The sequence below is a fragment of the Palaemon carinicauda genome, chromosome 34 (genome assembly GCF_036898095.1).
Source record: "Palaemon carinicauda isolate YSFRI2023 chromosome 34, ASM3689809v2, whole genome shotgun sequence".
NCBI classification, from domain to species: domain Eukaryota; kingdom Metazoa; phylum Arthropoda; class Malacostraca; order Decapoda; family Palaemonidae; genus Palaemon; species Palaemon carinicauda.
The window spans coordinates 66,666,349-66,674,254 of record NC_090758.1 but is presented as its reverse complement, the minus strand read 5'-3'; positions in this window follow the sequence as shown (position 1 = coordinate 66,674,254).

The window sequence follows — 7,906 nt, the reverse complement described above, 5'->3', positions numbered from 1 at the left end:
CGTTGCAATATGGCTATATTGCCCAGTAATTAGATGTTCATGGGTCAACTGAGTGTGACCAATGTGAAGACAACAAAGAGTAGTCTCCAGCATTCTCCTCGGTACGGCGTCTGTGCAATCGCGTTGGAAACATTCTTGTGGCTCTGTTCAGGACAGTTATTTCTGAAGATTACAAGGGGACTGGATGTTGTTCGAATATCCCAGTTGTTTTGAGTATTGAATTTACTCGTGCTGTATGAATGGTTCTATTCAGGAAGTCTATGGCATCATCAATATTCTCCCACTGTCCTGCATTCATTCAATTCTCCTTAGCTCATGAAATCTATCCCAGTCCACCTTGTCCCGATTTCATCAAGGCAACGTCTGTAAATGTGGACCATCGTTGGTTTTTATAATGAGTGGTGTATGATTGCTAGTTTGCCGATCATCTAATGTCCTTCAATTGAAAAAAAAAAAAAAGGCAATTGGAGCTTGTGATTGATAGGCCAATGCATGACAACTCACCTCTCTGAACATGGAAGTGCTCTGGCTCTTCTGTATTAAGTAGTCCCACATCTTTAATTTCCACAATTGATGATATAATGTGGCCCGTATTGCTTGCTAAAACATCGCTTCATTAAGGAGGTCTCTTATTAAAATCCATCAACAAGACAAAAGTTTGAGCGAGTTGTTGAAACACTCTTACAAAATCATTATATGAGATGTCATTTGGAGGCAAATAAAGAGAGCAAATCGTGTATCTTCTCCCTACATCAATATGTACAACCATTGTCTGCAGAGGGGTACAAATTGGTGAAGATATTTGGGGAACATCTCGGCGAACATAGGTAACACTTTCACTATGGCTCCATGTTTGTTGATCATATGGTGTCCTATGGCTAACATACTCTCGAGGACATGGAGTATTAGCATCAAGCTTGCTCTCCTATAGACACAACTATAGAGGGTGCTACTGAATTAGGAGATTAAGTTCTCCATATCTGGCTCTTAAACCCTGACATTTCCATGGCAAAATAAAGGAGAAAACTCTGGATTATTTTTTTTCAAGACATCTTGAATGAAGTCCTCACATTATCAGTTTTGGATTTAACAATATTTTCTGTACGATTCTTAAGTGTGGGTCATCATAAGTTAGGTTTTACATTAGCCTTGTCAATGTTCTTTTTACCCAATTCTTGAGGGGGATGGTGGACCTCAACTAGATTTTTTGATCAGTTTAAGTAGTTTTCTTGTTATTCTGGAATATCAACAGACAGAACATCCTATCTCTCCGATATCATAACTTTTGTGTTTTTAATAAATGGGGTTGAAAGAGATGGAGGTCTCTCTCTCTCTCTCTCTCTCTCTCTCTCTCTCTCTCTCTCTCTCTCTCTCTCTCTCTCTACTAATGGGCTGTGATTTATCAGATTTTTGTGTTTTTCCCACCTCCATTAAATCCGGCAAAGATACAGCACACGAGAGAGGTTAGTATTACCCTTTGTAATTGGGGATAAAGGTTTAATAGATATGAACAAAGCATTAGGAGGTGAGGTTCTTGCCCTATCATGTAGAATTTTATCAGAAGAAGGCGAATTTCTTCTTTGGGGAATAATGGCAGTAATAAGTGTGTTGGGTGTCTCCTGCCTCATTTTTATTCCTGATTTCAATACCTTTACATAACTAGTTGATTTACTCAAAGGTCTCATGGCATGCCCCACACGTATGTGTTCGTTACTGGATTTATTTTGGGCAACCTCTTTTAACTTATATTGCTGGTAGCTCCTGTCAGTAGATTTATGATTCTTTTTGCAGTTTAAAAAAATTGACCTCTAGTGCACATTCTCCAGGGTGAACATTGGAGCAAGTATGACAGATTTTTTTTTCCATTCTTTTAAACTTTAGAAGGATGACTCTATCAAAAGCAATTACAATATTGTAGTGGCTTCTGCTTGAAAGTTCGAATTTAAATCCGTTCATTTTTTATGTAAATATGGAAAGACACATCAGCCCTCTGGAAAGTCTGGATAATCATTGATGTTCCAGAAACTTTATGCACTTTCCATACAGTTAAAGTACACATGGCCAGTATCTCCTCCTCCGTAAAATCATAAAAGTCGTTATTGAAAACCACTCCCTGTCCATAACTGAAGATTAGATAGGGTTTCATATCCAGCTTTACGTTATCATTTTCTGTCTTTAAATAGCAAAGTATAAAAGATTGCGTTTCTGATTTGGCACTTGTGAGGAAACTGTTACTTCAGAAACGAGATATATCACCCGGTGAAATGGAATCTACTTCTTTTTTGAAGAAATTTACATATTCTAAAATAATTTCCTATACTCCCTTTTGACTGAACAATAAGCCACTTTGGTGGTTTTTGCTTTCTCTGGGAGGGTACAAGCACCTCTATATCTCTGTCAATTTAATGTTGTTATTGTTCAAGAAATATTCTATTTCAATTGTACAGGGCTTCTCTTGCAGTGTATTTATTTCATTATTTTTTTTTCTCCGTTGAAGTCCTTGTGCTTCTTTGACAACTCGGGTTTTATAATAACTAATAATAATAATAATAATAATAATAATAATAATAATAATAATAATAATAATAATAATAATAATAATAATAATAATAATAATAATAATAATAATAATATTATGATCAGCTTTCTAGTTTTTTCCTTCTGTTTTGTGTTAGATACCAAGTAGCATCAGGAATGAGCTCTTTGGCCTCATTTGTTTCCGAGTAGACAAATAAGGATGGAATTCCGAACTCTTCCAGCTTTGGTCAGTCCTACAGTGGATTTGGTGTTTTTGTTAAGATCAGTGGACATACTTGCCTAGAATCTATGAATATAGTGATGACCATGTGAACACCTCATCAACAAATAAAGCAACCTAGGATGATCTTTTGAAAGAGTAGCCAATTATGGTAGCTAAAAATATGTTTTCCTCACTGAATATTTAGAGAGGCAGCAAGTTGGAGATTCTAATTGACCTTTTTCAGATCGGAAAAGATTATTCAGAATATCTACCAATTTCAAAAGGCTTTTTTCTTTTGCTTTTAAAACTAATGATAATTGTTATCATAGAGTCCCTATCTTCCATCGAATTTCGATCATCATTTTGGTGTGCAAACATTCATATACTTGAAGCAATATTATCTGTATAGGAATACCATATAATGTATCTGCTAGCCCACATAAACGACCTGAGACTCATTATCTTCCCCCCATTGTATTTCATTTTTTTTTTGTGTTAGACATTTTTACCTTGTAGATTAGACTCTTCCAAGTTACCTATCCTTATCAATGGACTTTGTGTTATCATTTCACATTAGTCTGCACGAAGATTGATTCGTTGTGAATATGTGACACTACAATAAAAAAGCAAAAACCAATAACTCTTGACGTTTAAGTTTGGAAAATGTGGGAGACTCCATGACATTCAATTGAAAACAAAATTAAAAGCCGCAAATTTATCCTCAGAGATATATAAACATATGATTTTTTTTCTTTTTTTACTCCTAATTGTCAATAACTTTCAATTCTGAATTCATTATTTAACAGTAAAATTTGTCCATCACTGGACCTTATGGCTCAAATTTATTAAATAAAGACATTCCCTGATGGGGAGATGGGTAGTTCCTACTCCTCCAAGGCAACAAGCCTCCTTCCTAATCCTGTGTTTGATGGAAGCAATATCACTTCGTATTGGGAAGAACAAGAATAACAATCTATTCTGAATGGATCTGATATAATAAATTTGACGTAAAAATAGTAAGGGGAGACGTAGGGACATTTATGAAAATAACGGTGATGGAGGAAAAGATACGGTCCATAAACAGTAGACTGAATATAGAAGAGAGATACTGAAAACAATACACCTGGACATACAAGGAATAGCAAGAAAATGGTAGAAACAACGACATAGAACTAAATATAATTAAGCATATATTTAAGTCAAATGATAGGAGTCTCGAACAAAGAAATAATATCAGATACCATAAAAAGTGATAGTAAAAATATGACAGACGATTTAGAAAGTAAACTGCCCTAAGAAATATACCGGAAGTGGAAAAGGGAAATAAAGTCATATAAATATATACAATATATTTGTATCAGTATTATACTTTAGAGCTGGAATAAATTCGTTAAAACTAAACGCTATGACTAGTCACAAAAGGGAAAGTCTTAGCTGAAATTTCTTGTGAAAATAAGGAACAGGATTTAAACATTTTTATTTTGAACAAAGAAACTAAAATCCGATCTACATCAAATTTAGAAAAAGACTCTAAGAAAGGATTGTGATAATTTTTATTTCGTAAAGTAAATATATAAAAAAAAATGAAGTTTCATCCAAAAGTAAAATAAAATACTAGATGCACCGTTGCAATGGTTATGCTACCTCGATTCTGAACCTGAACCTGAATATTTATTTCCTTGTTGATCATTAGAGAAAATGAATTATAAGAGTGGATATTTTGCAAAACCATATGAAGTTTAAACTGGAGATATACATAAGCCATGAACATGATAGAAGAGTTGAAAAATACCTTAATATGATTCCAACAATTAAAATGTATATTGTGATATATAGGGAAAGTAACATGCTAACTCATATATTTCACCCAAGGAAAAAAATAGATAACAGCTATAAAAACAAAGGAAAAAATTATAATGACGATATAGTGATAATATTATTTAACTAATAAAAAAGGTCATATTTACTGATTTAAGGATAATATGAATAAAATACTACCCCCAAACCCTACTTCTAACAGTGGACATCCGATAACTTTCACCTTACTAGAAGAAATTTGGTTACCTAGATACTGCCAAATTGCATATTTCAGAATAGGTTTTGTCATATCAGAAACATTACTCTTAGCTTTAATGTATTGTCTCTCAAGCATTCATCCAGTATCACAGAAGCTAGGTCCCATTTAGGGGATGTGAATGACTAATATTTAAAGTGGCTATATGAATAAAGATGCTTTCAGCTTATGGAGCAAGAGCCATTGCTAACATAAGAGAAGCTTATTATTCTCACTATTGTTATCTTGACTGCTTATACTGTTTTGAAAGCATCCCACATAGACCTGGTCCAGTGCTAACTCGTGTAAGGCAATTGCTTCTGACCATCCTTTGCATTCAGATCTTCCCAAGTAGTACAATCCTGCTCTTAATACTCGATATGCAGTTAGTAGAAATACAGCATATTAAAAGCTCCTAAGTGTTCCGTATTATACTGTATATCCAATAGTGCTAAAAGATGTTCTGAAAGTGGTATATGGTTTCAATACTCTAATCAATAATGTATATGAGGGAAGAAATCATTATTAGCAGGTTTTCGTTAGGAATGCAACAGTGCAAATAGAGATTTTTTGCATATTCATTGATGCCTCTCTACCATATAGAAATGTTTCTTACATCAAAAGCAGTAAATAAAAAAAAAAAAAAAAGGTCGAGGAAGAGTCAGGAGTCAATTACTTATTGTCGCTAAATATTGACATTTGAACGAAGGTCTGAGAAGATAATTGCCGACCCAGATGCCTGTGTGGATGAGGAAGCAATGATAGAAGTTATGCTTTCAACACTTGTATTTGTGGTACTTTGTAATGTTTTTTTTTTTTTTTTTTTATAAAAATACTGAATATATTTTATAAGCTTTTGTATTTTTTTTCATGAAAAGAAGCATTTTTGGGTTTGGTCCTTTTTTAACATTTCCATTCTTGGTTCGAGTTACTTCACTCGCTTTTTTCGTTTTCATCAATCGTTATCCCATCCTTATCTCAGCATGATTTATGCACTCTTCCTTCACCACTTTGTTATCTTTATATGAGCCATCTCCATTATTCATAGCACAAATAGCTTCATGAGCACTCGACCCGTCACTTACTAACGTTACATAATGAAAACCCGATCGAGACCACATCCTTATTGCCTCTTTTGCTCCCATACTCCCAGATTTTCCTTCAAAGTTTTTGTACATTTATGAAATTTCCCTTTATTTATAGAACATTTATTACAATCATTACTTGGCCCTTCAAAATCAATCACTGTCTCTGTGGATACTTCTTTTACAAACGCAACATATACATGTGATTGATGGCCACGAGTGAGCCATACGTATCAGCCACCCGTTAAGATACTACTGGTAGTGAGATATGGGGTCTTTAGACTGGCTAGCAAGTACTACATTGGATCCTAATCATGCATATTCTTTATAGATTCTCCTCTTTCCTCATCCACCTGACAACACTGAAATTACCAAACAATTCATCTTCATTCAAAGGCTTAACGACTGCACTGTAATTATTCAGTGGCTTCTTTCCTCTTGGTAAGAGTAGAAGATACTCTTTAACTATGGTAAGCAGCTCTTCTAAGAAGACACTCCAAAATCAAACTATTGTTCTCTCATCTTGGGTAGTACCATAGCCTCTGTGCCATGGTCTTCCAATGTCTTGGGTTAGAGTTTTCTTGCTTGAGGGTACACTCGGGCACACTTGTCTATCTAATTTCTCTTCCTCTTGTTTTGTTAAAGTTTTTATAGTTTATATAGGAAATATCTATTTCAATGCTTTTGCTGCTTTTGAAATACTTTATTTTTCACTTTCACTGTTTCCTTTCCTCTCTGGGCTAGTTTCCCTGTTGGAGCCCCTAGCCTTATAGAATCCTGCTTGTCCAACTATGATTTTAGCTTAGCAAATAATAATAGCAACAACAACAACAACAACAACAACAACAACAACAATAATAATAATAATAATAATAATAATAATAATAATAATAATAATAATAATAATAATAATAATAGCTGGAAAATGAGAAAAGTTAATATATGCACAAGCTAAATATGGTTATATACAGAGCATATTTGAAATGTGTAGAAATTGTAGCTAATTTCTCCAGAGTTAAAAGAGTATGACTTTTTCATCTCAATCGTGTTGTATTCCAAAATGCTCTACCAAACTTATCAGCTGCAAGTCATAATTTGAATGGAGGGCAACATTTCGTTATTTCACATAAATAACTTTTCTGTCATAAGATTATCCTATGTTGCAATCTCTGTTTAAGTATTGTGTACATGCTGTAAAAAATTATTAGGTACACAGCAATAAATTCACATGTTGTCTAAGTGGTTTAAGTAAGTATGATGGAATCGTTTCTTAAATGAATTGGTGAGGCTTACCATCTTATGGTGTTAATACAATAATTAATATTGTTCACAAAAAAATTATCTTGAATATATGATACTTTAATGACTAGCGAAACTGAAACTTGCTACATATCGGTGTATTAAAATGTAAAGTCCATCTTTCACTCTAAGTCTATTTATTATATCTGGGAGACTAAGTTCGAGTTATTGCCCATGTGTTGCTTGCATTTGCACTTGGACAGTTTTCTGTTTATTTGTATGATTTAATCATTACCCGACCATTTTTAACCCATTATGAGCTTCCAAATATTGATGACCAAGTTCCCCGATGTTGTTTTATAACGACAATTTTTTTCCCACCCTTCACTTCAGTTTGAGTTAGACCACCATCACATAAAGACGTCTCAACGAAGGAACTTAAGGTAAGTACAATCAATTTCGAAATTTTGTGTAATTTCATCTATGTATGCAATTGTTTATATCGGAAATGCTCTCCGTTCAGCGTAAAGTTATTGTTACGCGTGTGAAATTAAAGAGTAACTGCGAAATAGAGCCTCAAAAGTCCGATTCTTAGATAATTTTTCGGGAAGACCAGCACATTGCTACTGCAAAGCTTCTGTAAAGATTTTTGGTGTCATTTATAAGGTAGGGAATTATTTTTGATTTACTTTTTCATATTGTAAGGATTTATTTTTTTTATTTAACTTATTATAACGAAAGGATTTATTTGTTATTTACTTTTAGTTTGTGACCTGGGAAGGGGGTCCC